The following is a 22,614-nucleotide window of genomic DNA, read 5'->3' as shown; positions in this document are numbered from 1 at the left end:
TGGGGATCTGTCCTGCGCTTCCGTGTGCGATGTGGCAAACTGTATTGCTGTCAGTCACTGGGATAGCGCATGAGGGAGCTCCGCTGGGCCACGGAATTGACCGGTGCAGGGGTTTGTAGGTTGCTTACCTCACCTGCATCTCCGGTCTGGGGCCTGCTCACCTCCGCTACTCCTGCGTGCCACCGTCAGAGGGAAATCAGGTAAAGATGGCGGATTCCGGCGCAACTGCAGATGACTGACTCAGAGAGGCTGCTGGGATACTTCAACAACTTTATTAATCCAAACACACAAGGGCTAACACCGCATTCTCCCCCTCAACGCGTTTCACCCTTAGGAATAGGGCTTCGTCTTGGAGTGGGGAGAAGCGGATGCTGCCTGCTTAAGTACAGAAAAGCCCGCGAAAACGGGAACATGTATATTAAAACATTAACTCCTCCAATGCCTATAGCTGTTACATATGATGTCAATCAAGTAATCAGTACTCAGTACTTCTATACATTGTTGAACTTATGATACATGTTAGCATTTTGTTTATACATATACATAAAAAATGCCATTTGAACTCAGGTAAATCATTGGAGAATAAGATAAAAAATGTAAGTAAAAAGTGGCTGCAAACACTGCTAGAGCCTGGTGTGTACCCAATAGATTTAAGCTAACAGCCTATGTTAGTTGTGCATAAGTTTCTACTCAAACACATATTATGCATTGTAAAAATAAATAGACAATGTAAATTATTGGGCTGATTAATGCATCATATATTGGGCTATGACCAGGTGCTGGAAGAAAGAAAATAGAAAAGGGAAGAGATGGGAGAGAGGGGGGGGGGGGGTAGGAGAGGGGTGGGGGGAGAAGGAGGGGGGGGAGGAAAGGAAAGGGGAGGGGGGGGGGGGGGGAAGGGAAAGAGAGTGTGGGAAAAAGTCAGTGAAACATAGTCGCAGGGGATTCCATATAAGCATATAGACTGTATACCCTTACGCTGCGGGCATTATCTCAATCTTAAAGAATAAGAGAAAAAAGAAAAACTTTTTAAAGAAAACAACGTAGATCCCAGTCAATGTTAAGTCCGTTGGGCTGTAGAGAACCCAGTGTATGTATCCAGTGTGCCTCTCTCTGATGTAAAATCCTTAGTCTATCCCCTCCTCGGGGTGGTAACACTATATGTTCGATGGCACAACATTTAAAATTCTCCACAGAACCCAACGGACATGCATTGAAATGCAAAGGTACCGGATGTGTAATATCGTGTTTTTTAATTAACCTGAGATGTTCCATAATGCGGATTTTAAGGACTCTACTGGTTAGTCCTATATACTGTTTGTTACAACCGCATTTTATGAGGTAAACCACGAAATTGGTCTGGCATGTTATAAACGTTTTAATGGGGAATCTACGTGTTTCATCATGATTTGAGAAATGTTTAGTCTTAATCATATTTGGACATATTTTACAGTGCCCACATTTGAACGAGCCAATTAGCTTTGGGAACATAGACCTTTCTTCATTACTAATTTTAGTGAGCAGGCCAATTGCATCAAAGCCATTATACGTAAACATTGGACTACTTTGTCTTTAGACCCTCTTTTGGCTAAACTGGTCAGTATGGGCCCCAAAATAGTTTTCCGCAAGGCTGCTACTCTAGGGAACCTCTTGTCGCCCAGTATGTTAAAACCAACCGACCGCAACAGTACTAGTAGGTCTATGTTCCCAAAGCTAATTGGCTCGTTCAAATGTGGGCACTGTAAAATATGTCCAAATATGATTAAGACTAAACATTTCTCAAATCATGATGAAACACGTAGATTCCCCATTAAAACGTTTATAACATGCCAGACCAATTTCGTGGTTTACCTCATAAAATGCGGTTGTAACAAACAGTATATAGGACTAACCAGTAGAGTCCTTAAAATCCGCATTATGGAACATCTCAGGTTAATTAAAAAACACGATATTACACATCCGGTACCTTTGCATTTCAATGCATGTCCGTTGGGTTCTGTGGAGAATTTTAAATGTTGTGCCATCGAACATATAGTGTTACCACCCCGAGGAGGGGATAGACTAAGGATTTTACATCAGAGAGAGGCACACTGGATACATCTATAGCCCAACGGACTTAACATTGACTGGGATCTACGTTGTTTTCTTTAAAAAGTTTTTCTTTTTTCTCTTATTCTTTAAGATTGAGATAATGCCCGCAGCGTAAGGGTATACAGTCTATATGCTTATATGGAATCCCCTGCGACTATGTTTCACTGACTTTTTCCCACACTCTCTTTCCCTTCCCCCCCCCCCCCCCCATCCCCTTTCCTTTCCTCCCCCCCTCCTTCTCCCCCCACCCCTCTCCTACCCCCCCCCCCTCTCTCCCATCTCTTCCCTTTTCTATTTTCTTTCTTCCAGCACCTGGTCATAGCCCAATATATGATGCATTAATCAGCCCAATAATTTACATTGTCTATTTATTTTTACAATGCATAATATGTGTTTGAGTAGAAACTTATGCACAACTAACATAGGCTGTTAGCTTAAATCTATTGGGTACACACCAGGCTCTAGCAGTGTTTGCAGCCACTTTTTACTTACATTTTTTATCTTATTCTCCAATGATTTACCTGAGTTCAAATGGCATTTTTTATGTATATGTATAAACAAAATGCTAACATGTATCATAAGTTCAACAATGTATAGAAGTACTGAGTACTGATTACTTGATTGACATCATATGTAACAGCTATAGGCATTGGAGGAGTTAATGTTTTAATATACATGTTCCCGTTTTCGCGGGCTTTTCTGTACTTAAGCAGGCAGCATCCGCTTCTCCCCACTCCAAGACGAAGCCCTATTCCTAAGGGTGAAACGCGTTGAGGGGGAGAATGCGGTGTTAGCCCTTGTGTGTTTGGATTAATAAAGTTGTTGAAGTATCCCAGCAGCCTCTCTGAGTCAGTCATCTGCAGTTGCGCCGGAATCCGCCATCTTTATCCAAAACATTGGTGTTCGTTCACACGCTCATTAAAAGGTAATATAAATAATAACAATATTTCATAACACATTTATTGTGACAACATACAATAAGTAATCTAAATTATTTCCATAAACATGAATTCTTGAAATACTTTAGCATGGTGGTTTTTTTCAACACCTGCTTGTGGGAGGTTTGAATGCAGGAAAACTGGCTTTTGTTTAATAACCTTCAAAATTACATCACATTGATAAAAAGTAACAACTTCTGTATTTGCTAGAGACCATTATAATTTCACATTAGTCTCAGCTATTTACAAAGGAGAAGACATGGCGTCAAGTGTTAGACATGAAATTAAATTTTTCATATTTCAGGCCATAAAATTTCAGCCAGATAAAAAAGCGACTTTGCATCAAATTTATGATTTCATACAAGACAAATTTAATGCAGAACAACAAACTAGAAACCCCAAAATTTGGAAAGGATCAGTACGCAACAATTTAAGTAATAATGAATGCATTGAAAGAGACATTCCCCGTCCTGGTGAAATGGCCACTTGTTGGAAAGTGACTGATTCTAAGAAGATTACTTTAGAACATGGAACATATTTCGTGATAACCAGTTTTTTTTTTACCCAATCCAAATTTCAATGAACGGCCACAGACTGCTATCGTGTACCCAAAGGAACAGCAGGGAATAACAGAATCTGAAATGGTATGTGACGGTAACTTCAATGCTATGCTGCCTACTGTACATGATACAAACATGTTTGGATTGGAATCAACTGAACGTGTGTACCTGCCTCAGTCCGTGTCGTGGGAAATGAATGGTGAGATACCATATGAAGGCGTCAGTGACATGTATGTGGATGACCATGGCACTGTTCTTAGTGCAAATCAGAATCAATTTCTGTATACTGTAGCAGCAGCAACGGTGAGGAACACATGGACGCCAGCAGCTGCAGGTTCCAACAAAGTTGTTTCTAAATATAAAGATAAAGGTAATCATTGTTCACATTAGCCTATAAGTAAACTAATACTAATTTTCTATAACACCATTTTATGAACCCACGCTACAGACAACCATGTAGAGTTAAAACACACTTTCAGTATAATGTATCCATATACTTATGGATGTATTTTTAAAATACAGCTGCATTCGATTTACACACATGCAACGTTCACTTACAGATGAGTGAACCGAAATTTGGCGCAATTACACATATATATGTACACACAAATATGTTATTACAATTGCCTACAATTATACATTGTGTACTTGCTGTAGTGCTGAACAGCAGTCCTGAAGACACACAACAGGTCAGGTTTTCAGGATATCCCAGCTTCACCACAGGTGGCACTACCAGTGCTGATTGAGGCACCTGTGCTGAAGCTGGGATATCCTGAAAACCTGACCTGTTGGTGGTGTTGATGACTGCTGTTCAGCACCCATGTATGTTGTTAGTCGCGTCCATCTGTGACGTCACTCCGTGATCATGTGACAATGCGGAGTAAACTATGAAGTTAATCATGTATTATACAATATGATGGCAAAACCCTGTCACTCGCGTGTTCACACACATTATGTACAGTAAATATGTGAAAATACACAACAATAGTGTAGTCAAACGTTGGGACTTATAAAAGCTTAATTATTAACTTGCATCAGTTTACTTGTGTGCGTGCACATTGTTAACCGTTATGGTATTTGGCCGGACATATGGCGAACTTGTGACGTGAGGGGGCGTGTTCAGATGTTAAGGGGGGCGTGTAAAATGATAACTGTATATTGAAACACATAACAAGGCAGCGGGGACACTAATGTGTGTGTCACATGCGCGTGGGGGGGGGGTTGCTTGGGTGTTTAGTGCGTGCTAAGTGAGACATGCAGTATGTGAGTGAGATAGTGATATAGCGAAGTGAGGGGGTGTGATCATGCATGTCCGTTGCCGTGCCCATTACATGACGCCACAGAGTCGCATTTACTGTGAGAGATGACGCTGGGGGCGTGGCCACGCATCTGTATAACAAACCCAGTCACCATCAGAGCGCACGGGTCTGCGTGCGCTGTGCTATGAAGGGGCGCCCCCCCAGTCCGCCCGGTCCAAGTCCCTACCTTGGCGCGCACCTTTAAACAGTGGTGCGCGGCAGCTTTTCAGGGAGGCAGGGAAATTTAACGTTCACATCTGCGACGGAGGCGTGTCCACGTTGCCGGCGGCGCTTCAGCCAATAAGGGCAAACCACAAGCGGAACGTCATGGCCACGCCCCCGCAAACTAACAGCCACACCCCCTCCCGTCGTAAACCTTCCCTCTCCACCCAGACGGCGCATTGCGCTGTACCGCTGTGCACGCGCCGCCCCCCCGCCGGAGGCGCGTGTGACAGTCAAGACTGGGGACTCAGGCTTCTAAAATAAATGTTCCACACTTTCAATTAACCACTGCGCATGCTCATTCAGTGTGAATGGCCATGAAGTGCGTAGAAACATTGAGTTGCGCTGTTCAGACGCACAGCGCAGCCAGCGCCATGCACGCAAACATCACTGTTTACACTAATGTAATTAGAAAAATTTGTTCAAAAATTGTAACACAGCTGCCATGCTATATGTGCACGTACACATGTACATGTCCATAAGTCACTGGTGCCATGTGTTACAGAGCCCTATGCACACACATGCAAGCAGTATGCAAGTCCCTGTGACCGCATCATACCAGTAATTGTAATGGAACAATATGTGTAGCTTATGCGTGAACATGGACAGTGATGAACATGATATTACAACATATTCTGAATATAATAAAGATTCTGATGCAAATGTACAAAAGTCTGTTCTTTGTATTTCAGAAACATGAATGTTACATGGACTCACAATCAATGCATGTTCCAGTCAAGACAAACAGAGTTTGGTGATTTTTGACGGCTGACATTTTTCAACAATGGTCCTATGTTTGAAAGCAATGATGCTTATGCTATTGTGAAGCTTATTTGTGCTTTCAGTAATTGTAACATCATGAAATGGTTATAATTTGTTTTGTTACATGTAGTTCTTGCTAACATTAATGATATGTAGAATATAAACACATAAATGTCTAAATATGTTTTAATATGTTTCTGTTAACTTATGTTAACGACATGTATTAGCAAAGCTTACATGACCTATACATTATTTTTTACTTGCACATATAGCATTACCTGTAACTAATCATAGAAAAAAAGGGGGGGGGGGGATGGGGGGGGGGGATTCGAGCACTGCAAAAACGACACTCTGGCTAGGGCATGTGCAAAAAGGTGAAAAAAGGCTTTATTGTGGCTTAAACCGCCATTAAAATTACATGTCCACCGTCCTCTGACGCGTTTCGTTCCCGACGGAACTTTATCAAAGAGTATCTATCTGTAACTAATCATGACTATTTTTTATTTCTAACATGATGGTTCTACTTAAATCTATAACATAAGGAGACCATTACCTTTTCTCATGCATATTGGACTAGTACAGGCATACCCCAGTTTAAGGACACTCACTTTAAGTACACTCGCGAGTAAGTACATATCGCTCAATAGGCAAACGGCAGCTCACGCATGCGCCTGTCAGCACGTCCTGAACAGCAATACTGGCTCCCTACCTGTACCGAAGCTGTGCGCAAGCGGGGAGACTATACAGCCTGTTACAAATGTGTTATTTACATCAGTTATGCACGTATATGACGATTGCCGTACAGTACATGCATCGATAAGTGGGAAAAAAGGGAGTGCTTCACTTTAAGTACATTTTCGCTTTACATACATGTTCCGGTCCCATTGCGTACGTTAATGCGGGGTATGCCTGTACATAATTTTAGTTATAATTATGCAATACTATTTGCTAATATTGAACATTACACATGACACAATGTAACATTTGCCAGATGATATTATACAACACACATTAGGTATTGTGTTACACTATTTGAACATAAATTAAAACTTACATAGTAAGAATATACATACCATATCAAGATGTGGTTGACCAAAATACACAGATGTTTAATGTGAGGAGGAGGATAAGAAACACTAGCCTATGATGAAAAAAAAACTGTGACATTATGAAAACACACTTTCATGGCAGAATGTCATACAATCCATACATATGTTGATGGTTACCTGAGAAATAGGTGTCGATCACATTCTGACGTGTTTCGACACCACTGGCTGTCTGCTCATTGTCACCTGCAGCTATTAGGGGATGTTGTTCGTCAAGCCCCTCCCCAATGTCGCCTTCTAGGTTATGACTCAATGCAATATTGTGCAGAATGCAGCAACAAATTACAATGTCAGAAACCTTCTCAGGCTTATAATTTAATGCGCCGCCAGTTTTATCTAAACACCTGAACCTACTTTTCAAAAGTCCAAATGTACGCTCGATAACTGACCGAGTGGATATGTGCGCAACATTATATCTGTCCTCTGCAGGGGATTGCGGATTAGCCAATGGTGTCAAAAGCCACGGTCGGATACCGTACCCTGAGTCACCTAAAAGACAACGTACAAATTAATATAGAGAGTAAACATTTTCATAATGTTGTCACATCGTTTTTAAGGTCAATTTGTTATATTATTGTCGGCTACTATTCCACAATTGTACTTTTCATGTCACATGTGTGAGATGATATGTAATCATGGACATATATCATCTTCACACAAACCATTTTGACACCTATAATAAGTAGTTACACAATCATATGTAGTATATGTAAAATTAGCATTCACTATATAAATAAAGGTATTCTAGGAATATGTGACATCATATCTTTACAACAACACATGTATTCATGACCACTTTTGCTGTACTGTTATTGTGGGTGTGGTTGTAGGTGTCCATATTATCACTTAAATATAGCATGCTTTATTATGAGAATGACACAATTAAAACAGGACAATCATTATGTGCAATGTAAGTTACCATTATCCGAAACAAATGTTGTCACATTGAACTATTATAAACAGAAGCAATAAAAATAGATGACATATGTATGTTAGCACTTCACAATATGTACTCCCCCACCAGCCAACCATGCCCAAAATGCCCATTTTCAAAGGCATGGAAAACTGATGAGTTCCTAAGAATATATGAATCATGGCTGGAACCACAGAATCTGGCTACAACATTCATTATCTTCATCGTAGCATCGCATACCACCTGCACATTCAGGGAATGGTATTGTTTTCTATTACGGTATGCATGCTCACTCTGACTAGGCGGGATCAAGGCAACATGTGTGCAATCGATGACACCCATCACACATGGCATCACTGCTATGTTATAGAAGCCATTTCTGACTTCCAGCCACTCTGTCTGGTCACTAGGAAAAATTAATATAATTCCTAGCGCGTCTAGTCGGTGCACATAGAAACTGGCTAAAGGCCCGCGAGAATGATGACTGCGAGACCCCGCCCACTATGCCCACAGTTGTTTGAAAAGACGCAGAAGCCAAAAAATGTAATGAGCACAGCATTTTAACAAGACCAGGGACTGCACGACCTCTGCTTGTTACACTATCCAAATCTGGTCTTAGTTCTTCGTAAAGAGCTAAGATTGCTGCTGAACTCAATCTATAACGACTTCTTATCTCCTCCTCACTCATCCCATCTAAAAGTGTCCTTTCACGGTACACACGTGGATGGACTAACAAGACCTGTCTCCTGTGTCTTCTCCTCCTATCCCTCTCCTGTCCCTCTCCTATCACTATCACATCCTGTCTATTTTGAGCCTCCTGCAAAAGAACCATCCGCCTTCTCATCTGCAAATGTCTGCTTAGCATATCCATGTCGACGTCACAAAGAGGGTTGATTGTTCCTCCTTTAAATACATATGTGATAAAGGCTTTATGCGCAGTCCCTCCTTTGTGACGCTAAACCAAATAATGGAGACCACACAATGTTGGAAGAAAAGGTCACAGCTTTATTTTAACATCCGCTGTTAAAATCCTACCAGCCTGCCCGCCAGCCAAGTATGCTCCATGCAAAATGGGGGGGAGATCCTTGCCCAGACAGCCAGCAATTGGCCCGCTCCCTCCCCCCGCCCGTAGCATGTGAATGGGGGGGAGATCCTTGCCCAGACAGCCAGCAATTGGCCCGCTCCCTCCCCCCGCCCGTAGAATGTGCATGGGGGGGAGATCCTTGCCCAGACAGCCAGCAATTGGCCCGCTCCCTCCCCCCGCCCAAAAGCACTGTAAAATGGGAGGGGGAGATCCTCATTCAGCCGATGTTGGGCTGCTTCCCTCCCCCTCCCGCCCCTAGGGTCAGCTTAGGCCCAGCCCTAAAGCTGGCGCCCAGCCTTTTACCAGCGTTGATTGGGCATAGGCCGGCCCGGCCCTACAGCCGGCGCCTCCAGCCTGCCGCGCTGTTCTAGGGGCTCCAGCTGAGGGCCAGACCCTAAAGTCCTCGCCATTTCTCCGTCTCGTGAGCTTGGCTGGCGCGGCAGCTCCGCTGTGACGAGGAGACAAACTGCTCCTGTGTGATACAAATCATGTTAATATAACATTCCAACAGAAAATGAAACACAAGAGCGCACCAAGGGTCAAGATTTAATAAAAACAAATAAATAATAACAGTAAAAACTTACATATGAGGGTAAGTATATCCAGTAGAACATTGCAGGGGAAACAGTCCTGGTGGTGGCCTGGCACAGGGAAATGGTGCTGAGGCTTACGAGGTAGACCCGCGCGCTGGGGCTGCCTGGCTCGGCACCACGTTGTTCTTCCTTCCGGGTTGCGGCTTCTCGCAGGACCCGTGGATGGTTGCCCGCCTCATACGCCGGTTCACAGAAAAAATTTCCTCCGGTTCACGGACAGTCTCTAGATGTTGATGGGACTGCTGTACACCAGTCGGCTAATCTCCAATTGCACTGTAGGGCTTTCGCAACGCGTTTCACACGGTGTTGTGCTTCATCAGGACATATTTTGGACACCTACGTGGGGGCCTTTTATTCAGTCATGCTGTAATCCCAATAGGGTAATTGATTGGCCAATAGGAATAGCGTGCATAGTAAATGCAAGATACTAACTAAGTTAGAAGGGTAAAGTGATCGCAGTTAATATACACTGTACCTTTATAACAATAAAAACGGCAAAGACCATAATTAGCAATTATAAAATTATAATTAAAATTACTGTTAAAAGCCACCCATGTAGGTGATTAACCCATAATTGATCATGCAATAGTACAATAATACTGCAAGATCACACGTAAAACACAATGATACATACAATAAATACATAAAAATACATTGAATTGGAGTGAGAAAAGGTTTAGGAGAGAGAAGAAAGGAAGAAAACAAGGACAAAAAAGAGTAAAAGAAGGGGGGGAAGAAAAGGGGGGGGGGAAAAGGGAGGGGGAAGGGGGGGAGGGAACGGAAGGGGGTGGGGGAAAAATAAAGAAGGGAAGGGAAGTGGATGAAAATGTGGATGGAAAGAGGTCGGGAGAGGGGAAAAGGAAATAGGAAGGGAATTTTGTTGGCCGTGGGTACAGAAAGGGAAAGGGAAACCAATAACCATAGGTATGGATAGAAAACCTCATTGGTCTGGTTATAACCCCTAATATCCATTTATCTCAAAAAGGGTGTGAGTTCAATGTAGTCATTGAGACCTCCAGGGTATTTGGACTGGAGAGTGAAAATCCAAAATTGCTCACGTTTCGCAAGTTGGAGATCTCTATCTCCTGCTCTCACATTGCTCATTATTATCTCTATACCCATATATTGTACACCCACTGTACTACAGTTGTGCACGTCTTTAAAGTGGGTCAAAAGATGTGTAAGAGGTTTGGAGGTCGCTTCTAGTTTTAGGATATTAGTGATATTGCGTAAGTGCTCCATAATGCGCAGTTTCAAATTTCGCTTTGTCCTGCCCACGTACTGCAGTCCACAACTGCACTGCAGTATATACACTACATATGTGGACAGACAATCGATAAAACCCGAAATTTTATAATTTATCCCTGTAACATGGGATTTAAAGGTCTTGCATGTTATCATTTTTGGGCAGATCTTACACCTAGCGCATCTGTGGTTTCCCACCACTCCCAATTGATCCCTTAAGTCTCTCTTGGGTTGTTTTTCTGTTCCCTTTAATAGACTAGGGGCAAGGATGGTTTTTAATGTCTGTGCTTTTTTAAAAACAACAGGTGGTTTTGGAGCAAGATTTTTTTTTAAAATTGGATCCATAAGTAAAATATGCCAATGTTTGGTCAAAATGTTTTTAACAGTAATTTTAATTATAATTTTATAAATGCTAATTATGGTCTTTGCCGTTTTTATTGTTATAAAGGTACAGTGTATATTAACTGCGATCACTATACCCTTCTAACTTAGTTAGTATCTTGCATTTACTATGCACGCTATTCCTATTGGCCAATCAATTACCCTATTGGGATTACAGCATGACTGAATAAAAGGCCCCCACGTAGGTGTCCAAAATATGTCCTGATGAAGCACAACACCATGTGAAACGCGTTGCGAAAGCCCTACAGTGCAATTGGAGATTAGCCGACTGGTGTACTAAGCCTCAGCAGTCCCATCAACATCTAGAGACTGTCCGTGAACCGGAGGAAATTTTTTCTGTGAACCGGCGTATGAGGCGGGCAACCATCCACGGGTCCTGCGAGAAGCCGCAACCCGGAAGGAAGAACAACGTGGTGCCGAGCCAGGCAGCCCCAGCGCGCGGGTCTACCTCGTAAGCCTCAGCACCATTTCCCTGTGCCCAGGCCACCACCAGGACTGTTTCCCCTGCACTGTTCTACTGGATATACTTACCCTCATATGTAAGTTTTTACTGTTATTATTTATTTGTTTTTATTAAATCTTGACCCTTGGTGCGCTCTTGTGTTTCATTTTCTGCTGCTGCCCGGCGGTTGGAGCCATCCTGCGACGGGACCTGTGGAGGAGGGGTGCCTTCACACCACATCAGCTGCAAAAGGGAAGAGTTGGTCTATTCCAAGATCGTGTTAGGAAGCAAGAGCGCGGTTTGACTTTATCTTCTATGATAAAATTTCAACAGTTTAATACAATAGCAAAACATTGGGGATGGGTGGGTGGGAATTCCGTTAGCTCTGTCTCTCTCCCCTGGGGCACCACTCTTTATACCCTCTCCCCCCTCCCCCTGCATGGGAGGGGACAAGCAGCCTTCCCACTCCGTGTGGGAAGGGGGAGGGGGGTTAGCCGACCCCCCCCCTACCAGCTCTCGCCAATCAGGACGTCGAGCCCTTAAGGAGCCTACGACCCCATGCTGGGGCCTCTGCCTCTTCATAAAGGCTTTATGCGCAGTCCCTCCTTTGTGACGTTAAACCAAATAATGGAGACCACACAATGTTGGAAGAAAAGGTCACAGCTTTATTTTAACATCTGCTGTTAAAATCCTACCAGCCTGCCCGCCAGCCAAGTATGCTCCATGCAAAATGGGGGGGAGATCCTTGCCCAGACAGCCAGCAATTGGCCCGCTCCCTCCCCCCGCCCGTAGCATGTGAATGGGGGGGAGATCCTTGCCCAGACAGCCAGCAATTGGCCCGCTCCCTCCCCCCGCCCGTAGAATGTGCATGGGGGGGAGATCCTTGCCCAGACAGCCAGCAATTGGCCCGCTCCCTCCCTCCGCCCAAAAGCACTGTAAAATGGGAGGGGGAGATCCTCATTCAGCCGATGTTGGGCTGCTTCCCTCCCCCTCCCGCCCCTAGGGTCAGCTTAGGCCCAGCCCTAAAGCTGGCGCCCAGCCTTTTACCAGCGTTGATTGGGCATAGGCTGGCCCGGCCCTACAGCCGGCGCCTCCAGCCTGCCGCGCTGTTCTAGGGGCTCCAGCTGAGGGACAGACCCTAAAGTCCTCGCCCTTTCTCCGTCTCGTGAGCTTGGCTGGCGCGGCAGCTCCGCCACCCGGAGGCCCCTCTGCCGGGCACTGGCTACCCTGGGGCCGACACGCCCACCCAAAGCTGCGACCTTTGATCTTAATTCTTCCCGCAAAAAACCTTTGATGTTACTTAAGAACACCTCCAACCCCTTTGGTGATAGATGCACACAGTCCCTTCTGTGCCAGCTGCACTCCTTGGTGTCAGTCTCTCTGCGCTTTAAGAGTTTTACCGCCGCTATAGGATGAATTTTGCCCATGGCCTTATTTACCTTCCTCCTAGCTTTCTCTTTCCGTGGCCCTTTTAAAATTTGCTTTGGACTAATTACAGACCAAATGATTAAAACCTCACTCCACAGCGCCTTCAAGCGGGCGCATTCCTGCTGTAACCGATAAATGAACTCTAGTGTTTTGTTGTTGGCTGGGTCATTCCCCACGAGGTGTAGCAAAATAACATCCGGTTTCACCTGAAATTCTGCTCATGCCTTGTCCAGAGCCTATTACAGATCAATCAAGCACCTTCCTCTCTTCCCAAGCCAACGCCAATTCACCCCCTCCCCCGTACACCACAGCTGCTGGCCGCACCGCTGATCCTTCGCCCATACGTGCGCCCACTGAACGAAGGAATGACCCATGATCCACACTTCCAGGGTCCTTGTGCAGCTGTCTACTGAGAGGGAAAAACATGTTAATCTTCTTGCCTCCGCACGTTGCTGTGCACTTTGGCCCTGATGTAACCCCCTATAGGCACTGGGTTTCCACCTCCCCGGTTTCCACATTTGGTCCGGCATACAGCCGTTCTCAGCTGCCGCTGTAGCGGCACCAATTCTAAAGCAATGGGTACCAAATACACTAGGATCCATCCCCCCTAGCAGCAAGGCACCGTCTAAAACGCTTTGAAATTGTTACCTTGTGAGTGGTGTTGCATCCTGATGAATGATGAAATTGCCCCAAACTTTGGGCCTGTGCCTTACGTACCCCTTACTCAACGCCACTGGGCAAACTACTGTTATCCTCTATAGTGAGGAGGACCCACGCTCCCCTTCCCGCTTGGTCGGTTTTAGACCTATGAATCTTGCATGCCACCGACGTAGCATTGAGAATCCTGCTCGCGAAAAACAAGCCCGAACCCTGGATTGTTTAAGATGCCGCCACTAGCTCGCCAACCCTGGAGGCACCAAGAAAGCCACGGCAAATACTACACTGAACAGTTCCCTTTTCCGCTGTACTGAAACATAGCTCTTTTGCTGCCATCATCAATACCTTGAAAAAGAGCGCTGTGACGTTCGAAACGCGTTGTATGGGTCTTTTGTCACATTAAAGTGCCCTTTTATTTATTTATTTTTGAATCTTGGTCCTTCCTGCTCCGTTTTTGCTATTGCCCTTTTGTTCTCAATTTTCCTGTTATACTGCATATTTGTAGCTGCACAGCCTGCCTACCACTCCTAGGATGTGAGTATTGCTTATGTTCAGGGGAACCTGCCAATGAGACTGAGGGTGAGTGGGCTTGTACCCTCTACCACCTGTCTTCAGGAGGATAGTACCCATACTATTGCATATTAAGTACTATATCATACTCATTGTATTTACCTTGGCTTAGTGGTTTGGCTCACTATTTCATTATACCTGCATAGAGCGCTTTAGCCTATTTTACTATCATCAATACCTGAAGCCTGTCTGGCGTTATCGGCTCCCTACTGTCAGTTCACTTGGCTTCACCCCTATCACAGCCTATTATTATGGTTCTCCTAACTATGAAGTCCTTAGTTATGTCCTTGCAGATGTGCTATTTCAGAAAAACAGACAGTCCTGCCATCATGGCCCCAACCCTGGTCTGCGTCGCCCCAGCTGCCTTCTGGGCCTGTAGGAAGCTAATGATCCACGTGCTGCTACCTCGCTTACCCTCGACTCTGTCCTTTTGCTTGAATACTAGCCATGTGTGCCAAGCCTGGAGGTAGGTTCTCCAAGTGCGTGGGGCTAGCGACTTCTGGATCAGGTCCGTAAGTCCGCTATCCCCATCTGCCCAAGGTGACGTGGGCATGTATTAGTGTAACCTTCCTAGCACCCTAGCATTCCTGAATAAGGCCCCTCAGTGTATGGGCAGTGAGTGAAACTGTCCAGCCATGCGTCCCAGGCATCCTCCTTGGTCATTTTCTCCCGTATGACATGCGGGTATATAGAGGCGAATTTAAGATTGCGACTTGCGAGTGTGGTTACCAAATTCTAAACATTCTTACCGCGATGTTCCCCCATATATTTTATATGTGTCGCATATAAGGTCTATGTATTTAAGGACGTTCAGACCCTCTTCTGGGTGCTTCTCCAGCAGGCAGCTGGCTAACACAAGGTAACCTCTTAGCCAGTTGTCCATGGTTTTATACTTACTAGCTCTCTCCTCACCTGTAGCCTTTGCTTTTTCCCTGGCCTGAAACCCATCAGCAAAAGGTCGTGTACGTCCGTGAACTTTCATTTTATTATCTCACTTTGGGTGTAGATAGAAGAATCCGTCTAGTTACTTCCAGGGCAAGCAGGTAAATAGTGGCTGAACCAGCCTGGGTGGTCAAGGATTGATACTGGTCCCCCCGCGCCCCCTGCTTGGCGTCGCACCCAGAGCGGGTGTCTGGCTTCCCTCCTCGGCGTCCGTCCGATCATAGTGGTACGGGGTAGAATTGATCAGCAGTGCTGCCGCTCCTATCTAGACCAAAACTCACCAGTGAAGGAATGAAGAAATAATTTATTAAACTACCTAAAACGGATACACCAACAAACAGAAAAGAGAACCTCCTCCCACGCGTTTCAATTGAAATGGTCTTTCTCAAGGCGTGTAAACCGACTGGAGAGACGTCATAGCGCCGGCGTAAGTGTCCTTCCCTTTACATTAAAGTGTAAGCTCTTCGGGGCAGGGACTCTTCCTTAATGTTACTTCAATGCATTAAGCACTTATTCCCATGATCTGTTATTTATATGATCTGTTATTTATTTGATTACCACATGTATTACTACTGTGAAGCGCTATGTACCTTAATGGCGCTATATAAATAAAGACATACAATACAATTGCTGGCGCTTACGCCGTCGTCCTTAATTTTTGGGGCCTTGCTCTCCCGCGCTGCCCCCTGCTTTGTACCGCTTGGCCTAGCCTTAAGTGACCGGTTAATCACCGCTGGCTCTTTAGGAATTTATACATACAGGTTTTGTGAAATTGCGCTGCGCTCTCAGACGCTGAAATGTCGCTGTCACTATCTGAATCGCTATTACCCGTACTAGACTAGGATTTATTTCCTTACCTGGAATCTCGTTGCTCGGGTTAGAACCCTGCGCTGACCTGGCCTGAAGCGCGGTGACTGGCCTCGGCGTCTGTCCCCCTCCTCGCCATGCGTCGGTGAAGGTGAGTAGGGGTCCTGGTCCACATTCCATGCGTGCAATGACCACGTCGCTTCCTGCGAAAACTGAGAGGACCCCATGCAGGATCCCGGGGCTGGGTCGCCTTAAATCCTCTCCCCCCACCCCCGCCGGTGACAGAGCAGAACGCCCGTCTCTGCGCTGCAGTTAATCTGCCCGACACAGCGTGGCCCATGGGTGGGAGAGGCAGGGGCCCCCAGTGGCTGGGGCGGTTATACACCAGACCGCCCGCGCCCCTGCCTGCTGGAGGTAAGTAGGTGGGGTGGTTGGGTATGGCGTGTGGTTATATAATATGTTGGTGCTTCACGGTAGTACCCTGCTCACAGTCTGTCCTGTACTGTGAGGGGTAAGGTTGAGGTCGCCCTGAGGGGTGAACTTGAGGTCGCCCTGCAGTACCGCTAGGGGCCTCATGGTGGTGCTGCTGCAGAGGAGGGCCAAGGTAACAGCCTGCCTCTGCAGACCTGCCTGTGACCTCCTGTCTCTTTAATAAACATGGGGAGGGAGGGAAACCCCCCCTCCCCCTCCCCCTCCCCCTGCTCACAGAAGCCTGGGAGCCCGCGCGGGAGAAGAGCTGCTGCAGCACATTGGAGGGAGGTGAGTCATGGTGCCGAGGAGCCAGCAGCACCGCACGCAGGTCGGAGGGGTGAGTGGGATGGGGGTGCGGGACGGAGCCAGATTGTCCCTGTGGTGGGGGTGTGAGGAGGCTGTGTGGTGGGAGCTGGCGCGTGGCCACCCGCAGCAGAGGGGTAAGCGGCCTGTTGCAGTGGGAGCCGACAGGCGCGCTCCGCGGCCGGCGCACGCGGTGCCTGATAGCCCCCGCGGTCGGGAGAGATGGTAGGGGGGGGGGGCCTGGGCATCGGGCGCCTTGCTCGGCGCGCGGCCGTCACCTGCAGAGTGGTGAGCGGGCTGGCGGCGCTGGGGCTGGCGGCGGCAGCACAGGAGCGACCCCCCCCCCCGCCCCCCTCCCTGCCGGGGCCGCGCTTGGGCAGAGGGAGTAGGGCGCGGGTGGCGGGGCCTCGCCGAAGCGCGAACCGGGAGGGGGGACAGGGCCTGGGAGCAGGGGAAGGAGAGGGTGCGGGAATAGAGGCCGGGAGGCGCCGTGGCCCGGCGGGGGTATCAGTAGTGAGGCGGAGGGACCTTGCAGGGGAAAAAGCCGAGAGGTGGCGGGGCACAGACTGGGGGGTGGGGGGCGGATAGGGGAGCATAAGGCTGGAGGGGGCCCCAGGGTGGGCGCGGGAGCGTGGTGGGCTGCAAGCAGGTGCCTGCACTTGCCGGGGGAGCTGGGAGGGCTGTGGGATGAGGAATGGGGATACCTACCTGCACCTCAGCACTGGGATCTGCGCAGGGCAGGGACACTTACCGGCTCCTCCGGTGCCGCAGCATCAGCGGGCTCCTCAAGCTCATGGGTGAGGCTGGCAGGACTCGGGGTCTTCATACAGCGGGGGGCTGCTGTAGTCACTGCGGCCTTCCCTCGCGGTCTTGAAATGGCAGCTCAGCAGCAGCCAGCGTTCCTGCAAGGTAAGGGGAAAATTCCGTTAGCTCTGTCTCTCTCCCCTGGGGCCCCACTCTTTATACCCTCTCCCCCCTCCCCCTGCATGGGAGGGGACAAGCAGCCTTCCCACTCCGTGTGGGAAGGGGGAGGGGGGTTAGCCGACCCCCCCCCTACCAGCTCTCGCCAATCAGGACGTCGCAGCCCTTAAGGAGCCTACGACCCCATGCTGGGGCCTCTGCCTCTTCATTATGTCAGGTGTCAGATGTCAATTAACATGTTGACTACATATAATTTGAGTATTAAATCTAATTACTGTTGTTAAACAATGAGTAACTGTTCATATGCACATAAAAACATGCCACTACTATAATGATCTATGTATGCTAATGACTACACAAAATGTTTAAGTACAACCTTACAACACAATCAAAATCCATTCAATTGCTATGTACACAAGTGTGTGCAATGAAATGTGTTAACAATCATTTTGACACATATATGACAGCACATAGCACGATGAAGGTGTTTATTAGCAATCATTTGAAACATGAACACACTTGATTGTGGTTCACATATGATCAAGTGAAATAACAACAACAACATTAACATATCCATATCCATATCTCAGATGTGATTTTTTTGGTGTGTGAAGAACTGTAGGAACATGCAAGTGTAGCAGTACATTGTGTAATACAAAATCATGGAATTTCCTTGTGTGAACATCATTGGTAACACGATTGTTTAAGTACTAAAGATAGTTTTATTCAACATAAAACATGTCAATATTAAATACATGCATAATGTGTGACTTCACACATGCTTTCCACATTACAATCATAATGAAACACATGCAAACATTAAGTCATATGTACTTGCTATGACTAATGTATTTGATATATGTTAACTATACTGTATAAAAAAAAAATGTAACCCATGAGGCATCTTATATGAAGTGTTCCTTTAAGACAGTAGCCAAATTTGTAACATGAATAACACATTGATCTATTCTTTAATTATTCATAGCAGAAAAATAAATTTTTGCAAATACATTATAACCGTTAAAGGTTACACTATTCTGACAATTACATGAAGTACTTAATGTAAATAATCATGTTTTTAAAACACAGCACAATAAGAAATACAAAGTTATATGTATTAGCCCCATTGACATCATGCTAACATAATATATATCAAGAAGCATTTTTTTTCTAAGTGCCCATCCGCCGCTCATCCGCTGCCTCTGAGCAGCAACTTGCCATCTTTTTCTTGCGTGGCTGATCCGCCAGCAAAACGGTATTCTCGCCAGGCGAATAGCTCCGCTTAGCTACTCGCCTCTACTAGAATACAGGGTGGCTGTTATAATACATTATAACCGTTAAAGGTTACACTATTCTGACAATTACATGAAGTACTTAATGTAAATAATCATGTTTTTAAAACACAGCACAATAAGAAATACAAAGTTATATGTGTTAGCCCCATTAGAAAAGGAGCTAAAAACATCAGAGAACCTCAGACAGGTAACCTCAGGGACAAAGTTAAAAAGACCGCTGCCAGAAGAGGGAAAAGAGGAGGATCCTGGGTCCAAAAGAAAAGAATACTAAAGAGTCTACAAATTCCAATTGATAGAGGTATTTTCAATCTCTCTTCGGTTATCCTCACAGATGACAAAAAGAGAGTTCTCAGTAAAGGGCTCTCTTTTTCTATGTCTTGCGGAGCAAATTTGTTCCAACTTTTTAAAGACTTACACATTTATAAGAAATATCACACTTAAGAGACATTTTCTTAAAACAGGGAAGGAATCCAAGGTTAATTGAAATATAATCCCTAGTCTAGAACCACTACAGGAAGAAATTATTTGTACTCATACTCCATTTAGAGCTCAATCTAAATTCTACCCATACCAATCGAAGGGTAATCACATAGACACCTTTTTCAATATGGTTTATAACGATCTCAATAGCATCAATGAGAGTGGGAGAGGAGGCAATATCAGACATAACTTAACCAGGGCCGAAAATCTTGCTTTAAAGTTCCTTAAGGATAATAACCAACTCATTATTAGACAGGCTGACAAGGGAGGAGGTGTTGTTTTACAAGATCAATCTGTCTACGAACAGGAAGCACATCGACTCCTTTGTGACCCTGTCTATTATAGGAAATTAGCGTCAGATCCCAGTACTGTGTTCCTAACCAAACTTAAGGTACTTCTAGACGAAGCTTTATCTCTAACCATAATTACGCAAAGGGTATATGATTTTTTATATAATAACTCACCAAAAATATCGGTATTTTACCATCTCCCTAAACTACACAAATCCTTGAATAATCCACCAGGCCGACCTATAATCTCAGGTATATCATCACTGACCGCAAATTTATCCCAGTATGTGGATTATTTTCTGCAGACCATTGTGGGGGAATTACCATCATATCTTAAAGATTCCTCCGCGGTATTGAACCTGTTTGTAGAATTCGAATGGAAAAAATCGTACAGATGGGTAACATGCGACGTACAAGCCCTGTACACAAGCATTCCGCACAGCAAGGGTATTGCGGCGGTTGATGATTACCTGAGAAAAGACCTTAAAATAACAGATCTGAATAGATGGTTTATCCTTCAAGCCATCGAGTATGTGCTAACTCACAATTATTTTCTTTTTCTTTCCCAGTTCTTCTTGCAGGTTTGCGGAACTGCTATGGGCACACGTTTTGCCCCCAGCTTTGCAAACCTGTATATGGGGAACTGGGAGGAATTACACATCTGGCAAAATAATCCATTTAGACACCAAATAGTGGTATGGCGGCGCTATATAGATGACATTCTCTGTGTGTGGGAAGGGGATGAGGAATCTGTGGATTGCTTCATCAAATATATCAACACCAATGACCATAATTTGGTCTTTACCCATGTCACGCACACAGAGAGTGTCACCTATCTTGATCTGAATTTGATGGCATCAGAGGAAGGAGTAACTACGACCACCTACTTTAAGAAGGTTGACACCAATAATCTCCTATTGGCCGTCAGTAATCAGAAAAGATCTTGGATTACCAATATAACTGGAGGCTAATTTATGAGAGTTAGGAGAAACTGCAGCAACAAAGCCGATTTTGAGCAACAAGCTCAATTTCTCTTTTTAAGATTTATGGAACGCGGATACGATTATAAACATCTTATGATGGAACTAGATAAAGTTAGGAAACTAGATCGCAAAGTGATGCTGCTACTGTACCAAAAAAGAAGACACCACTTGATGTCAATGGAGAGATAATAACAGTTCCCTTTATTACTCATTTTAATTCAATGCATAGGCAGATAGAGGGGGTTATTAAAAAACATTGGGGAATCATATCCACTGACCCAATTCTCAGTGGCCATATTAGTTCATCTCCCAGGTTTATCTATAGAAAAGCCCGTAGCCTGAAGGATACGTTAGCCCCAAGTGACATTGGGAAAACTGTAGAATACAAGTCTGGTCATTCCTGGCTAAGTAATAAACCAATAGGGAACTTTCCATGCGGAAATTGTTGTACCTGTAAGTTCCTTCATCCTGTAAGAACCACTTTTAAGTCCAATAAGAATAATACAATGTATAACATTACAGACTTTATAAACTGCAATACAAGTTTTGTAGTTTATTTATTAGAATGTCCGTGCGGCCTGCAATATGTGGGCCGCACTAAACGTAGTCTTAAACTCCGCATACAAGAGCATGTGAGGAATATTAGAAACGCTCTACAGACTCATAGTGTAAGTCGACATTATGCTACCCATCATAATAAGGATCCCTCGTCCCTTACCTTTAAAGGGATTAAGTATATACCTCGGAGTAGACGAGGAGGTGATAGACTAAAAGATGTTTCGGTCCAAGAAACATACTGGATACAAAGGTTAGAAACATTAGGTCCAGGTGGTCTTAATTAAAATATAGACCTATGGTGTCTATATTAATGTTTGTCTCGGAATTCAAATTTCTAGTGTTTCGTCTGACATATGATATTCTGTAAGATCAGGTACATGTTTATGCTTAACGTCCTTAATAATTGTTTTAATCTCCTTGAACAAAGACTAACTGATTGTCTGTTTTATTTCAGCACTCTATTGCTTTATTTTATAGAAAATAGATTTTTAAGTAATATACTGTTATGAATATTGTTGTGCCATGTATTGTATTAAAGATAAATTGTTTTATGCTATGTACTTATACCCTGACCACTACAGATGGGGTTAAACTAACTTGATATGTAGGCATTAATGACCTACTTATACCCACAGATGTGGGATGTAGTGTAGTTTAAACCTGATTGGTCCTTTTTCCAATTCTGTTTGACCTATCCGATGTGGCCTTAGGATATTGTTCTAAAATCACTATACTAATATCCCTGATGAAGAAGCTTACGCTTCAAAACGCGTTGGATAGATCTTTTAGCTCTATATAATATTTTATCCACTATCTGTGTGCCTTCTAAGCGTGGAGCCTTTTTTCAAGCCATTTTTCCCGTGATCGTGTGAGTGACGCAAAAATTACAATTTACGGCCATCTTCACTTTGCGGCCGGCCGCAAAACACATACGGGACACTCGAGGAACTAACTTGCCGGTGAAGCAGTCAGCTCCAGCCCCTGACGGCGTCCTGCACGGTGCCAAGAAGGGCTAGACGGAGGTTCCTGATTGCACATTTTTATAAGGGCTCTCTCACCACAAACGGATGCGGATGGAGGTCTCTCCATAGATGCTGGGGTGTGCCTTGGATGCAGTAAAAAAGATCCCCTGATGTTTGGCGGCAGCTGTGTGACGGACATTCACTCATGTTTATGTACATGAAATGCTGGTAACCTTTCGATCTGATGTACGCAAATATTTTACCCTAACAATATATTTATATACACTTTAC

The 22,614-nt window shown here is 45.0% G+C and overlaps 1 long non-coding RNA gene across 2 annotated transcripts; it reads right to left on the bottom strand.

Moving 5' to 3' along the window:
* Positions 1 to 3,653: 3,653 nt before the first annotated feature.
* Positions 3,654 to 22,251, bottom strand: LOC142502141 (uncharacterized). Of its 2 annotated transcripts, XR_012803654.1 has the most exons (6): positions 21,522 to 22,251; positions 17,586 to 17,736; positions 13,291 to 16,272; positions 7,098 to 9,446; positions 6,945 to 7,012; positions 3,654 to 3,941 (listed from the first exon to the last, which is right to left on the bottom strand). It is a non-coding gene; the product is annotated as an uncharacterized LOC142502141 (long non-coding RNA). The 2 variants fall into 2 exon arrangements; XR_012803653.1 differs by having other exon boundaries at positions 6,945 to 7,466.
* Positions 22,252 to 22,614: the final 363 nt, after the last annotated feature.

The sequence above is a fragment of the Ascaphus truei genome, chromosome 8, assembly GCF_040206685.1.
Source record: "Ascaphus truei isolate aAscTru1 chromosome 8, aAscTru1.hap1, whole genome shotgun sequence".
Taxonomy (NCBI): Eukaryota; Metazoa; Chordata; class Amphibia; order Anura; family Ascaphidae; genus Ascaphus; species Ascaphus truei.
Note: the sequence above shows the minus strand (reverse complement) of the source record. Positions and strands in the feature narration are given on the sequence as shown.